The sequence below is a fragment of the Moschus berezovskii genome, chromosome 3 (assembly GCF_049115385.1).
Source record: "Moschus berezovskii isolate FMDL1 chromosome 3, NW_MosBer_1.0, whole genome shotgun sequence".
NCBI classification, from domain to species: domain Eukaryota; kingdom Metazoa; phylum Chordata; class Mammalia; order Artiodactyla; family Moschidae; genus Moschus; species Moschus berezovskii.
This window is the reverse complement of record NC_142462.1, coordinates 81,424,061-81,441,089: the sequence shown is the minus strand read 5'-3', so window position 1 is coordinate 81,441,089 and position 17,029 is coordinate 81,424,061. Positions and strand designations below refer to the sequence as shown.

Sequence of the window (17,029 nt, the reverse complement as noted above, 5' to 3'; positions counted from 1 at the left end):
GCAGCCCACCAGGCTCCTCCATCCATGGGATTTTCCAGGCAAGAGTACTGGAGTGGCTTGCCATTGCCTTCTCTGTCCATGTTGTTATATCTAACATCAATTCTCAATCTTCCCATGATTCAACCTGCAAGCAACATTTGAGTCAGTCGACTACCCCCTTCCTTGGAAATACTTCCTTCGTTTTTCTACCGGACACTACACTCTCCTGGTTTTTCTCCTATTTCTCCTCTTGCTGTTTCTCCATACCCTTTGCTAGGTTATTCCCACTCCTCCAGTCTCTAAATATTGTAGGGTCTGGAGGTTCAGCTCTTGATGCTTCTCTCACTCCTTTGGTGATTTCATCTAATGTCTCACTTTGAATAACAACTACATTCTGGTGACCCTCAGATTTATATTTCCAGTTTAGAATTCTCAGAATAATGTCCAAGTCCACATTCAACATCTCCTCGCCGTTTATCAAATAAGCCCATCATACCTAATATGTCCAAACCTGAGCTTCTGATCTGGTCTGACACACAAGATATATGTAAGGGTTCAATCTGGCAGAAATATGTAGAAAATTTGAAATGTTTATTCTTTTATCATAATCATACAATTTTTATAATGGAAAATTATTCAATTAAATCCAAGCCAAGGAAATCTAGAAAATATGAATATGAAATAGACACCAAAGAAAGAAAATTATATCTCACTATGTCTCAAAACTCTAGCAATGGGTCCTTAAAAGGTGTATTTCTGCTCTCATACATTTCATTCTAATCCATTAGCTGTTATTTAGTACCTGTCTTTCAATTCCAAGAACCATTTCCAGCTAAGGAACAAATGATAATCACACCAAGTCAAGCTATTTTATTTTTGTTCCAGAAAATTGCCTTTGTTTCTTCATGATACCAGAATGCAACAATTAATAATGAGTGGTTTTTAAAAACTTTAACAGAACTAAGCAACCAGCTGAACACTATCACTTTCAAAACTGTCTTCTTGAGATCCCCTTTATTCATGCCAGTAACTTTGCAACAGCTGAAAACTTTGTTGAAATTTCCCTTTTGGAATTGCCTTCAGAGATGCTTTACATGACACATAAGACACCAGTCTCATTTTTTCCCAAACCGTATCCTCTAAATAATAAATAGGCCAATTACCCATCCTAGTGAAAAGACAATTGTGACTTGCTACTTCCAAGACACAGATATACCTGTACTGAATGATGTTATGCCACCATAACATAAAAATTCCAAAAATCTGCTATAGACTTTGAGAGCAATCCCCCACAAAAGATCTCACACTGCTTTGAGCAATAGAGTTGTTATTGTAATAAATGTCCTGCACTGACAACGTTGAATGAGACAACTCATCTGGCTATACGAGTTTTGAAAAACTTATTTTAAAAAAGCTTCATGAGATCATAGTCACTCCTCAAATGGCATAAATGAGCAATAAATGAAAAGAAAACTAATCAGGATCTTGACTCTTATGATTTGACACAGAATTAGTTTCTACATTCTAAGAGCTAATAATCAAAACACAAAACTGCGAAAAAAAGTTAAGGATGCTTTGGTCTCCTATTCTCTTCAGTTCAGTTCAGTCAGTTGTGTCCAACTCTTTGGGACCCCCATGGAGCACAGCACGCCTCCCTGTCCATCACCTTCTCCCGGAGATTACCCAAACTCACGTCCATTGAGTCAGTGATGCCATCCAACCATCTCATCCTCTGCCGTTCCCTTCTCCTCCTGCATTCAATCCTTCCCAGCATCAAAGTCTTTTCAATGAGTCAGTTCTTTCCATCAGATGGCCAAAGTATTAGAGTTTCAGCTTCAGCATCAGTCCTTCCAATGAATATTCAGGACTGATCTCCTTTAGGATAGACTGGTTGGATGTCCTTGGAGTCCAAGGGACTCTCAAGAGTCTTCTCCAACACCACAGTTAAAAAGCACCAATTCTTTGGCACTCAACTTTCTTTATAGTCCAACGCTCACATCCATAAATGACCAATGGGAAAACCATAGCCTTGACTAGACGGACCTTTGTTGGCAAAGTAATGTCTCTGCGTTTTAATATGCTGTCTAGGTTGGTCATAACTTTCCTTCCAAGGAGTAAGTGTCTTTTAATTTCATGGCTGCAGTCACCATCTGTAGTGATTTTGGAGCCCCAAAAAATAAAGTCAGCCACTGTTTCGCCATCTATTTCCCATGAAGTGATGGGACAAGATGCTGTGATCTTAGTTTTCTAAATGTTGAATTTTAAGCCAACTTTTTCATTCTTCTCTTTCACTTTCATCTTTAGTTCTTATATCCTTTCTGCCATAAGAGTGTTGTCATCTGCATATCTGATGAATCTGCATATTTCTCCCAGCATTCTTGATTCCAGCTTGTGCTTCATCCAGCCCAGCATTTCTCATGATGTACTCTGCATACAAGTTAAATAAGCAGGATGACAATATACATCCTTGACGTATTCCTTTTCCTATTTGGAACCAGTCTGTTGTTCAATGTCCAATTCTAATTGTTGCTTCCTGACCTGCATACAGATTTCTCAAGAGGCAGATCAAATGGTCTGGTATTCCCATCTCTTTCAGAATTTTCCATAGTTTATTGTGATCCATACAGTCAAAGGCTTTGGCATAGTCAATAAATCAGAGCTTTTTCAATGATCCAGCGGATGTTGGCAATTTGATTTCTAAATCCAACTTGAACACCTGGAAGTTCAGTTCAGTGCAGTTCAGTCGCTCAGTCGTGTCCGACTCTCCGCGACCCCATGAATCACAGCACGCCAGGCCTCCCTGTCCATCACCAGCTCCCGGAGTTCACTCAAACTCATGTCCACAGAGTCGGTGATGCCATCCAGCCATCTCATTCTCCGTCGTCCCCTTCTCCTCCCGCCCCCAACCTTTCCCAGCATCAGAGTCTTTTCCAGTGAGTCAACTCGTCGCATGAGGTGGCCAAAGTATTGCAGTTTCAGCTTTAGCATCAGTCCCTCCAATGAACATCCAGGATTGATCTCCTTTAGAATGGACTGGTTGGATCTCCTTGCAGTATAAGGGACTCTCAAGAGTCTTCTCCAACACCACAGTTCAAAAGCATCGATTCTTCGGCGGTCAGCCTTCTTCACAGTCCAACTCTCACACCGAAGTTCACAGTTCACATATTGCTGAAACCTGGCTTGGAGGATTTTGAGCATTACTATACTAGCATGTGAGATGAGTGAAATTGTGCATTAGTTTGAGCATTCTTTAGTATTGCCTTTCTTTGGGATTGGGATGAAAACTGACCTTTTCTATTCCTATGGCCACTGCTGAGTTTTCCATATTTGCTGGCATATTGAGTGCAGCACTTTCACAGCATCATCTTTCAGGATTTGAAATAGCTCAACTGGAATTCCATCAACCCCACTAGCTTTGTTCATAGTGATGCTTCCTAAGGCCCACTTGACTTCACATTCCAGGATGTCTGACTCTAGGTGAGTGATCACACTATCATGATTATTGGGGTTGTGAAGATTTTTTTTTAGAACAGTGCTTCTGTGTATTCTTGCCACCTCTTCTTAATATCTTCTGCTTCTATTAGGTCCATACCATTTCTGTCCTTTATTGAGCCCATCTTGGCATGAAATGTTCCCTTGGTATCTCTAATTTTCTTGAAGAGATCTCTAGCCTTTCCCATTCTGTCGTTTTCCTCTATTTCTTCGCACTGATCACTGAGGAAGGCTTTCTTATCTCTCCTTGCTATTCTTTGGAACTCTGCATTCAAATGGGTATATCTTTCCTTTTCTCCTTTGCTTTTCTCTTCTCTTCTTTTCACAGCTATTTGTAAGGCCTCCTCAGACAGTCATTTTGCTTTTTTGCATTTCTTTTTCTTGGGGGTGGTCTTGATCCCTGTCTCCTGTACAATGTCATGAACCTCCATCCATAGTTCATCAGGCACTCTATCAGATCTAGTCCCTTAAATCTATTTCTCACTTTCACTGCATAATCATAAGGGATTTAATTTAAGTCAAAATTACCTCTAGAGAAACCTTTAGGAGAACATTTTCTTGTGGAAAATTACTGAACTTTTTGCATTTGAAAAATATGCAAAAGGAGATAAGGAAGCAATGGAGAAACTGTCATATACATCAGTTGTGCATGTCTATAACTCCAAACACAGAGGAATTGATTATCTAAGGTCTCTGAATGTGGCATCTCTTCATAATTATCTGATGAACCATTGTATTGATCTCAATTAAAATTCAACCAACAATCCGGGAAAAAGAGTGTTTTCATTGCTGCTTTTCAGTCATAAATTTCAAATTATGTTTTTTATAAAAGAGAAATCAATGCATAATGGTAGGCTTCATGTTCAATTACTGGGGAATAAGCAGAGATTCTGAAACAAAATAATCTCTATTAATACATACATCCAAATGAAAAGGACCCAAGATATATCTACAAGGCTGAAATATTTCCCACATGGCTCTCTCTGGTTTTTGCTCTAATTTTAGGTTTCAGTATCAAATGAACTAGGCATTTGGAGGGAATATTTTAATAAAACTTGAGCATTTATCTTGCTTATTAAACAAAGAAGATGGAGAAGAAAGAATCTATGAATATTCTATGCAGTTACACCAAGAAGTATAAACTGTAACAGTTGTCACAGACTCCATAAATATTAAAAAAAAACTGCAATGAAATGAAATTAAAGTGGGAAATAGAGGTTGCACTGGACATCTCTCAAAATGCTTGAGAGTCATGTAGGGATTTAACTATCTGCAGATTGCTGGGCCATGAGGAATGATATCAGAGCTGTGAAAGTCTGAGAAGACTGGCAATCCAAACAATAGGTAAAACATTTGTCATGGTAAGAGGCTGAAGACTAAGAAAACTGGATTAATGCAGTTAAGCAGAGAGACCTGAAAGATGCAGGGAAGAACACTTAACACATAAAAAATATGTGTACCGAGAAAAAAAGTAAAAGAAAAGCCATAACTAAAAATGAGAAGTGGTTAAGAAAGATGTGTTAGGATTCTCAGTCCCTTCCCATACTTCTCATTTTCATGTGAGGGACTGGCACTGGATTCTTTCCTGGATTCTCACTCTTTGTCCTATCTTGATGGAGTGAGTTGACCTGGTTAGGTGTACATCAGTCCACATTTCGGAAATGGGTAATGTTAACCTTTTATTTTTGGGGGGAGCTCCAAAATCACTGCAAATGGTGATTGCAGCCATGAAATTAAAAGACACTTACTCCTTGGAAGGAAAGTTATGACCAACCTAGATAGCATATTAAAAAGCACAGATATTACTTTGCCAACAAAGGTACGTCTAGTCAAGGCTATGGTTTTTCCAGTGGTCATGTATGGATGTGAGAGTTGGACTGTGAAGAAAGCTGAGCACCAAAGAATTGATGCTTTTGAACTGTGGTGTTGAAGACTCTTGAGAGTCCCTTGGACTGCAAGGAGATCCAACCAGTCCATCCTAAAGGAGATCAGGCCTGGGTATTCATTGGAAGGACTGATGCTGAGGCTGAAACTCCAATACTTTGGCCACCTCATGTGAGGAGTTGACTCATTGGAAAAGACCGTGATGCTGGGAGGGATTGGGGGTAGGAGGAGAAGGGGACGACAGAGGATGAGGCATCACCGACTCGATGCACATGAGTTTGGGTGAACTCCGGGAGTTAGTGATGGACAGGGAGGCCTGGCGTGCTGCGATTCATGGAGTCGCAAAGAGTCGGACATGACTGAGTGACTGAACTGAACTGAACCTTTTAGAGGGGCTTCCCAGGTAACGCTAGTAGTAAAGAACCCACCTGCTAATGCAGGAGACATAAAAGACAGATGCAAGTTCCATCTCTGGGTCGGGAAGATCCCCTGGAGAAAGGCATGGCAACCCACTCCAGTATTCTTGCCTGGAGAACCTCATGGACAGAGGAGCCTACCGGGCTACAGTCCACGGGGTCGCAGAGAGTCAAACATGACTGGAGCGACTGAGCACAACCTTTTACAAGACTGTAAACATTGAGGACCTCCTCTCTTTTCTTTTCCTCTCTGCTCCATCCAATGTGAACACAGAGATTATTATAAATTGTGTCTACACCACACACTCAAATTTGTCCTAAATACCAAAGTCTAGACTTCACTGGAGGACATGGAGACAGGAAGCATTAATAGACTCATTTGGCCTTCTCACTAAAGTATGATGTTTTTCAACTGTTTTATCAGTAAAAACAGTGATTATTTGTTCTCCAGCTTCCTGTCATCTCTCAGTGTTTCCAAACTTGGGCAGGTCCTGGGAAACTTGTTCCAAGCAGGGTCCTAAGAACAAAGGATAATTGAGCAATAAAAGAAATGGATAGAAGGGAAAGATTGGTATTATCTGAGTTTGAAGAAACAACAGCATATTCCACGATAAAAACCACCCACATCAAGGGTGGTAGTACTGGGGGACTGATTTGAGCCCAGAGAAAAAAGTCAAAGGCAAGTAAAAAACAACTGGCTTCAGTTCTTCCCTTAAAGAAAAGTAAAACAATGAATTCCTTGATTCTGAATTTAGAACATTAAGATGAAAAACTTTACTTTTAATGAATAAAGTGAATGTGCTGGAGGGATTAAATCACCAAGATCCCATCCAACTCTAAAATTCTGACGTGGATTTAGAAAGTGAAAGTCGCTCAGTTGTGTCTGACTCTTTGCGATCCCATGGACTATACAGTCCATGGAATTCTCCAGACCAGAAGAATACTGGAGTGGGCAGACTTTCCTTCTCCAGGGGATCTTCCCAACCCAGGGATCGAACCCAGCTCTCCCGCATTGCAGGTGGATTCTTTACCAGTTGAGCCACAAGGGAAGCCGAACATGGATTTAATTCATTCAAAAACACATTTACTGAACCTCTACCACATGTTGGCATAGGAGAATGTTTGGGGCAAAGAAATGAAAATAGTACAATCTGGGGATAAACTGAACAGAAGTAGGAATAAAGAACCAGGACAATTCAGGGAGATGAGCATGTAACAAATATATGCAGGAGAAATCTGTTATTTTTGCAGAGGAATTTCACACACACACACACACACACACACACGGTACTACATTGGGTCTGAAAGGTTCCCAGGGAAGAGAGCAGAAGGGTGATTATGAAGCAAGGATGTTCCTAAGAGGAATTTATAATAGAGGTGAGTAATTCACCAAAATGACCAAAACCCTAACCTTAAATACCATCTTCAACTGAAGACAAAAGAGGTTGTTGGGGGTAGTGGTTTGGGATTTCCAAGAAGAGGAAGGGAATTGACAGGAGAGGGAAAGGTAAATGTTTGGTAAACAGGGGTTTGCTGGACCCCTCAAAGGCAATGGGACACAGACAGGAATCTTAACAAACAGACTTTGCTAGGTTCCTCCCTGTCTACACACCTAGTTCATACTACAGTTTTCTGTGGGAATAGATCCCTTCATGGAACAGGATCTCATCCACATTCTTTTAGGCAGCTTTATGGAAAGTCAGAGTCTTTTGGGCCTTGATCATTTTCAGCTCAAATTAATCTTTAAAACAAGGAGATATTTTGTTTGTCTGCATTATCTTATTGAAATCTCTAGGACTGACTCTGGATATTTTTCCTTTCTGCTTTATATTATAATTTTTTTCAAAATTTTAAGTTATTATATTTAATAAATTAAAAATAACTTTCACAAAAGAGTTTCAAAAGAGAAACTCAAAATTAAAACTATGTTCTATATCTGTACTTTATTTCTGAATTGACCTTTTGTTGTATTTTTTCATAAAGTACACATTACTATTTCCTCTTCTGACAGTACTTCATATGTCAAAGTTTCTGTTAAAATAAAAAGCAGTTTATATAAAGTGATACCATATTTCATCAGTTTAAGATAGTATCTGTTGACCAAAAATAAAAGTTATATGCCATTTACAAACTAGAACCTTGCTGCTGCTGTGTCATTTCAGTTGTGTCTAACTCTTTGTTACCCTATGGACCGTAGTGTACTAGGTTCCTTTGTTCACGGGATTTCCCAAGCAAGAATACTGGAGTGGGTTGCCATTTCCTCCTCCAGGTGATCTTCTCGACCCAGGGATCTAACCCGTGTCTCTGACATCTCTTGCATTGGCAAGTGGGATCTTTACCACTAGTGCCACCCGGGAAGCCCCAGCTCTAACCTTAGATTTCTCAGTTTATGATCAATGACAAATCCCACTCACCCCAAACTTTAGTTATCCAAATGGCACATCAAAGAGTAGACATGGATAAGCTCTGCTCCAAAATAGATAATATGTCAGACCCTGGACAAGTAATTTACCCTCCATGGACTTTGATTTAAGGTGGGAAATAACCTAACTCCCTATTTTGAAATAAGAAAACTGAGATTCAGAAAGGTTAAGGGATTTCCCAGAACTAGTAACCTGTCAGTAGCCATTAAAACCTCAAGAAGAGGCCTCCAGTGAGAACAACTGGCAGGCTTTTGGAAAAGTAAAGCTGGAGACTTCCTTCACACTAACACCTACATACATTCTAAATGGGCAAAATCGAAAATTATTAAAAATTAAAACATAAAAGTAGTAGAAGAAAATTTGAATGACTACTTCCTCAATGAAGAAGACTTTTCTAAAACCAAAACAGAAAGTAAAACATATACTAGATTTTGCTACATAAAAATTTAAGTAGTTCCTTTGACAAGTGACATCAAACTCAGTTAATGATAAATTATGTGCTTGGAGGTAAAGGGAGACCTATTTGTAGGATATATAGGGTAGCTATAAAATCCAGAAGCATAGGTAATATTATTTGATGATTCATGGGGTCGCAAAGAGTTGGACACGACTGAGCGGCTGAACTGAACTGAACAATATAATACCTACAAATTATTCATTATATATTCTTCTATGTTTCCAGGCTTGGTGACAATCTGTATAACAAACAAATAGTTAATATTATTAATGAATAAATCAACAAAAGAAAAGCGACCATCACAATAGAAAATGATCAGAGTACATGAGGAAATAATAAAATGCCTACAAACGCCAATAAACATTTCAAAAGATGTGTGCAACCTTTCCAGAATCAAAGAATAAAGAATTTCAAAAGAAGAAAAAAATAACCTATCATAGGCAAGGATTTTGAAAGATTAATGAAGTTATAGGAACACAGACTAATGCTGAGAAAATAAATTAGTATATAACCTTTACAGAAGGGGTAAGGGATTTCCCAGAACTCATAACCTGTTTGACAATATGCATTATACATAAAGATATGTCCGGAATAAAAAGACTGGTCAAGAACACAAATACATATGAACAAGAATATTCATATTACAATTGCAAAATATTAGAAACAATCAAAATATCCACTAAAAGTTTAATTATTAAATTATAGAACAATCATACACTGGCATACTATGTATCTATTAAAATAATGATATGAATCTACTTTAAATATTGAGATATTTATAAAACAAAGTTAGTTTAAAAAGCAGGCCACAGAACAGCATACATACTGTCCTTTTTACACATGTAACAGGGAAAACTTATTTTTTTCTTAATAGTTGGCAACAATCCAGAAACAGGTTAGGCAATGAAAAGAAAACACAATCATAGAGGAATACTAGAAGGCTGAGATGTTCAAGGAACTACCATTTTCACTTTTATCAAAATAAAATATCAAAAATAGAACATAAAAGCTAGATTCATGCTCACTGAAGCATTATTTACAATAGCCAAGGCATATACACAATTTTAGGGTCCACTGAGAGATAAGGAAGTAAAGAAAATGTAAATGTATACAATGGAATATTACTCAGACATAAAAGAAGGAAATATTGCCATTTGCCGCAACATGGGTGGATCTTGAGGCAATTATGCTAAGTGAAATAAGTCAGACAGAGAAAGACAAATACTGCATTCTACCCATATGTTGAATCTAAAATAAATCCCTAACCTTTCTCATTCTTCTTTTTACTCCCATTTTTATTTTACTTTTAAAGAAAGGTATTTAATTTTGTTCTTACATATATACACACATAATTTTATTTAAATGCTTACATTTGATATATTTACTTATTTGATCCATTTATTTATTTATAAATACATAGTGCCCTGCATATATTAATAAATAATGTAATGTTTTACTTTTTAAATAAATATTTTGAAATACCCTGCCAAAATAAATGACAAAAGAAATTTTCAGATGAATGCATTACAAACTCACAGTTAATAAAATTGTTAACAATGAAAATATTTAGTAGATATTCAGTTTTAATTTGCAAATATATGCAGTTAATGGTAAATAATGCAGAACCATTTTTTTTTAAAGAAAAAATAATTCAATAACAAGCCTGCATGCTCAATTCTTAGGAAGACATGAGAATTTAAAGGGCACTTGAACCTAGGGAACTTCAACTCTTATTATGAAAACAGGAAAATACAAAGAATAGATCCCAGCACACGTATGACTGAGAGTCATGGTAAATGAAATAGGTGCAGGAATCCACAAAAATAAAAGATCTCAGTGAATTAGAACAGTCATTTCAGGGTTCATGAAGGTGCTAAGAGCTCATTCTTGGAAGCCAGAATGTTAGTAGGGTGGAGAGAGGCAGAGAAAGACATTTCAAATGAGAGGAATAACAAAACTGGAATTGTAGAAGGGGCAAAACTACAAGTGACTCCAGAGGTCGTGGAAAGATAAGCCTGCCTAGAGCTGAGGGCTAGAGTTGAGGAAATGATACTAACAGCTAGTGTTTGTGGAGGGCTTACCATATGTCCAGCACTGTGCTAGGTGCTTTACATGAATTATTAGCTTACTGAAGTGCACAAATTGCCAACATCCACTGGACCATAGAAAAAGCAAGAAAGTTCCAGAAAACATCCTCTTCTGCCTTATTGACTATGCCAAAACCTTTGGCTGTGTGGATCACAACAAACTGTGGAAAATTCTTAAAGAGATGGGAATACCAGACCACCTTACCTGACTCAAGAAATCTGTATGCAGGTCAAAAAGAAACAGAACTGGATATTGAACAACAGACTGGTTCCAAATTGGGAAAGGAGTACCCCAAGGCTATACCTTGTCACCCTGCTTGTTTAACTTACAGACAGAGTACATAATGCAAAATGCCAGGCTGGATGAAGCACAAGCTGGAATCACAACTGCCCGGAGAAATATCAATAACCTCAGATATGCAGATGACACCACCCTTAGGGCAGAAAGCAAAGAGGAACTAAAGAGCCTCTTGATGAAAGTCAAAGAGGAGAGCAAAAAAGCTGGCTTAAAATTCAATATTCAAAAAACTAAGATCATGGCATCTGGTCCCATCACTTCATGGGAAATAGATGGGGAAACAGTGGAAACAGTGTCAGACTTTATTTTCTTGGGCTCCCAGAGGGAGGATAAAGGGAGGAGGGAGGTGGGAGGGGAGTTCAGGAAGGGGAACTCATGTACACCCGGGGTGGATTCATGTCAATGTATGGCAAAACCAACCAATATAATATTGTAAAATAATAAGCCTCCAATAAAAAAAAAAACAAACAGAAATGGCAGAATTGTTTGAAACTGCAGATTGGATTCATACAACTAGTATCATTCATTAAAGAAAAAAACAGTCAGCTACTTGAAAAGTTGGGAATTCCTTGGTGGTCCAGTAGTTAGGACTTCACACTTCCATTGCAGGAGGCTCAGGTTCAATCCCTGGCTGGGGAACTAAGATCCTGCAAGCCAAGTGTTGGGGTCAAAAAAAGAAAAAGTGACCACGCTGCAAAGAAGTGTGTTTCATCCACCTTCTTGCTACCATTAGCAACAAATTCTCCCTTCTACAGTTGTGGTATATTCCATCCCTTGGAAGGTTATTAATATTATCAAAATTAGATCTAGTACATGCAAGAAATAGGAAGAAATATTGATGAATGAACAAGATAACCAGGGCTTAAAACGCATCAAACACCTTGAGATTGGGTTAGAAACACATTTTAGTGACACTCTAGAATAAAACATTATCTCACGGATTCATCTCTATCACCAAAGTTTCCTTAATATATATAAAATGTCAGCCTGACCTGACCAAGTTCAAGAAAGACTTGAACTGGAAGATGAATACGATTACTGATGAAGCCATGAATCTTTTTATTTTTTTTCCCTTAAGAGAGGAGAACTGCAAAGCCAATTAAAAGAAATAAAAACTGAATGTGCATGTGGGTAGAAATAGGCATATTAATTTCCAAACTCATTTTCAATTCCTTCAGATCAAGTACAAAGTTAAAGGGACTATAGCAGAGTAATCTATGAATACATATGTAAAGTATTATTCCATATAATGGCCTTGATAACTACAGATACTCCAAATTAAATAAATAAACAAAATAGGCCTTCAGAGTGTCAGGATTTAATTTTAACTTCATATCAGTTAGATATCTTATCAGGATAACCCACTGATGTGAAAATAAAATAAAAATTTATTTCTTCTATTTTTCTTACAAAATACTCTGGATAACATACCATATTTATAAAAATAATAAATTTTTGAATCCCAGGCTCTGTAAAATACAAACATTTGAATATCTCTCTTTTAAAATCAACAAAAGAAACCAGTGACTCCCCAAAAGAGATACTTTCTTCTTTAGATTGGGGAAATGGTTTAGATAGTAGAGCAAAGAATACAAAAAAATATGACTCAAAGAAAAGCTCAATTACCAATTTTAGCAACATAAGCAGAAATTAAGTAACAACAAATCTCTATATTTATGTAGAAACAGATGCATTTATAAATACATTTTAGGAAACCAGAGCAGAAGCAGTATTCTCTTTATTCAAAAAAGAAGCCTACATTTTTATTTCTTTTCTTAACAGATTTGTTCCTAAGAAAAATAGCATTTCAAATGTAGCTTGGCCCATACACATACATGCAAAACAACTGAAAATAAGAATGTTTTTCCTCCAAAGGTTAGAAAGTGAAGTAGGATGAAAGTTGAAATCTGATTATTCACCAGAAGCAACCATTTTTATCTGGAAGGGAGATGAAGGCAATGACCACATATCACACCCTGCCCATCAGCTGGAGGAAAAAGGCATGCATAATTTTCCATAATTTTACAAGAAGGAATAATGGCAAAAAGTACTCACTTGTATCTCTCAATAAAAACATAATAATTCCAAAATTAGTCTTAAATTTCACATTCAAATATGGTTGAGTTGTGGGCAACATGTACCAAGAAGCATCAAAGACAGACTAAAGATACGATTAGAATACTGTAGCATAAGATGCATGCATATTAAAAGATTTCCTAGATGTTTTTTAAAAATATATACCAGTGTGAATATATAACTATATACTTTTTCATAAACACAAACACTAATGAAATCTTACACTGGCATTCTATCAGCACCACCTATGTTAATGTAACTATCTTAAGGTCATCATTTATATAAGTGATGATGGCATTCATGCTATTTTCCATCTGTCCTAAGGTAAGCAGAATTCTATGTTGATCCCCAAAATTCCCACATATGGTGCATACAACCTGCATAACTCCTTTTCTGATGGCTCACAGAGTAAAGAATCTGCTTGCAATATAGGAGACTCCAATTCAGTCCCTGGGTCGGGAAGATCCCCTGGAAAAGGAAATGAAACCCATTTCTGTATTCTTGCCTGGAGAATTCCATGAACAAAGGAGCCTGGGGGGCTACAATCTGTGGGTTCACAAAGAGTCAGACATGACTGAGTGATGAACACTTTCACTTTCACTTTTTAGTAACTAAAGGAATGTGAGTAGGATGGGCTATCATTTTCATGATTGTGCTACATGATATGGAAAAAGGGATTTAGTAGATATGGCAGTCCTTTATCTGCCAACTTTGAGTTAATGAAACGGTAGATAACATTAACATAACGATAACAACCAGTAACACTGAAGAAGCTAAAGTTGAATGGTTCTATGAAGACCTACAAGACCTTTTAGAACACCCAAAAAAGATGTCATTTTCATTGTAGGGGACTGGAATGCAAAAGTAGGAAGTAGAGAAACACCTGTAGTAACAGGCAAATTTGGCCTTGGAATACGAAATGAAGCAGGACAAATATAGTTGCAGGCTATATAGTTTTGTCAAGACAATGCACTGGTCATAGCAAATACCCTCTTCCAACAACACAAGAGAAGACTCTAGACATGGGCATCACCAGATGGTCAACACTGAAATCAGATTGATTATATCATTTGCAGCCAAAGATGGAGAAGCTCTATACAGTCAGCAAAAACAAGACCGGGAGCAGACTGTGGCTCAGATCATGAACTCCTTATTGCCAAATTCAGACTTAAATTGAAGAAAGTAGGGAAAACCACTAGACCATTCAGGTATGACCTAAATCAAATCCCTTATGATTGTACAGTGAAAGTGAGAAATAGATTTAAGGGACTAGATCTGATAGATAGAGTGCCTGATGAACTATGGACGGAGGTTTGTGACATTGTACAGGAGACAGGGATCAAGACCATCCCCATGGAAAAGAAATGCAAAAAAGCAAGATGACTGTCTGAGGAGGCCTTACAAATAGCTGTGAAAAGAGAAGCGAGAAAAGCAAAGGAGAAAAGGAAAGATATAAGCATCTGAATGCAGAGTTCCAAAGAACAGCAAGGAGAGATAAGAAAGCCTTCCTCAGTGATCAATGCAAAGAAATAGAGGAAAACAATAGAATGGGAAAGACTAGAGATCTCTTCAAGAAAATTAGAGATACCAAGGGAACATTTCATGCAAAGATGAGCTCGATAAAGGACAGAAATGGTATGGACCTAAAAGAAGCAGAAGATATTAAGAAGAGATGGTAAGAATACACAGAGAACTGTACAAAAAAGATCTTCATGACCCAGATAATCACGATGGTGTGATCACTCACCTAGAGCCAGACATCCTGGAATGTGAAGTCAAGTGGGCCTTAGGAAGCACCACTACAAACAAAGCTAGTGGAGGTGATGGAATCCCAGTTGAGTTATTTCAAATCCTGAAAGATGATGTTGTGAAAGTGCTGCACTCAATATGCCAGCACATTTGGAAAACTCAGCAGTGGCCACAGGACTGGAAAAGGTCAATTTTCATTCCAATTCCAAAGAAAGGTAATGCTAAAGAATGCTCAAACTACCGCACAATTGCACTCATCTCACACGCTAGTCAATTCTCCAAGCCAGGCTTCAGCAATACGTGAACCGTGAACTTCCAGATGATCAAGCTGGTTTTAGGAAAGGCTGAGGAACCAGAGATCAAATTACCAACATCTGCTGGATCATCGAAAAAGCAAGAGAGTTCCCGAAAAACATCCATTTCTGCTTTATTGACAATGCCAAAGTCTTTAACTGTGTGGATCATAATAAACTGTGGAAAATTCTGAAAGAAATGGGAATACCAGACCACCTAACCTGCCTCTTGAGAAACCTATATGCAGGTCAGGAAGCAACAATTAGAACTGGACATGGAACAACAGACTGGTTCCAAATAGGAAAAGAAGTACATCAAAGCTGTATATTGTCACCCTGTTTATTTAACTTCTATGCAGAGTACATCATGAGGAATGCTGGGCTGAATGAACAGGCTGTAATCAAGATTGCTGGGAGAAATATCAATAACCTTAGATATGCAGATGACACCACCCTTATGGCAGAAAGAAGAATTAGTTCTTATGAAGAAGAACTAAAGAGCCTCTTGAAAGTGAAAGAGGAGAGTGAAAAAGTTGGCTTAAAGCTCAACATTCAGAAAACTAAGATCATGGCATCTGGTCTCATCACTTCATGTTAAATACACGGGGAAACAGTGGAAACAGTGTCAGACTTTATTTTGGGGGGCTCCAAAATCACTGCTGATGGTGATTGTAGCCATGAAATTAAAAGACACTTACTCCTTGGAAGGAAAGTTATGACCAACCTAGATAGCATATTAAAAAGCAGAGACATTACTTTGCCAACAAAGGTCCGTCTAGTCAAGGCTATGGTTTTTCCAGTGGTTACGTATGGATGTGAGAGTTGGACTGTGAAGAAAGCTGATTGCTGAAGAATTTATGCTTTTAAACTGTGGTGTTGGAGAAGACTCTTGAGAGTCCCTTGGACTGCAAGGAGATCCAACCAGTCCATTCTAAGGGAGATCAATCCTGGGTGTTCGTTGGAAGGACTGATGCTGAAGCTGAAACTCCAGTACTTTGGCCAACTCATGCGAAGAGTTGACTCACTGGAAAAGACTCTGATGCTGGGAGGGATTGGGGGCAGGAGGAGAAGGGGATGACCGTGGATGAGATGACTGGATGGCATCACCGACTCGGTGGATATGAGTTTGAGTGAACCCCGGGAGTTGGTGATGGACAGGGAGGCCTGGCGTGCTGTGATTCATGGGTTCGGAAAGAGTCGGACACAACTGAGCAACTGAACTGAACTGAGCTGAGATAACGTGAGTAGGCCAGACTTAATCATGTGATCAGTTAAGCAGAAGCAGCAGCAGAAACGCTCCTGCAGAACTAGAAAAAGAAATAGCTATGCTATGAATTGCCAATGGAAGAGACGATGTAATGAGTACCTGAGCATGATATCTAGAAGATGAAAGAGGTCTCCAGACAACAGCTAGCAAGAAAACAGGAACCTCAGTTATATATCACAGATTAATTCTGAAATCTGCCAACAATGTGAATGAACTTGAAAGAGAACTCGGAGCCTCAGATACAATCACCTCTCCAGCCAGCACCTTTATTCTACCTTGCGTAGAAGACTCAGCTAATCTGAAAATGGTCTCCTGATCCACAGAAACAATGAGATAATGAATCGTGTTCTTTCAAGCATCTATGTTTAAGGTAATTTGTTACACATCAACAGAAAGCTAGCCCTAATCAAAATTCTAATTTTCTCTTTACCAAGTCATCTGCAACAGATATCTAATATACCTGGATATTAGGGTTCTCCTTCTAGAGGAGTAGAACCAGTTACAGACATGTGAAAGTCTTGATAAAGGCAAGATTAGCAACAGACGTGTTGATCTAAAAGTGATTACAAAAACCTGGTCTGTTGAGAGGTAGCAATAAGAACCAGAGG

The 17,029-nt window shown here is 38.2% G+C and overlaps 1 protein-coding gene across 5 annotated transcripts in view; it reads right to left on the bottom strand.

Moving 5' to 3' along the window:
* The window catches only part of ADAM22 (ADAM metallopeptidase domain 22), a 245,465-nt gene that overhangs the window by 135,296 nt on the left and 93,140 nt on the right, over positions 1 to 17,029 (bottom strand). The gene's annotated exons all lie outside the window — the stretch shown is intronic.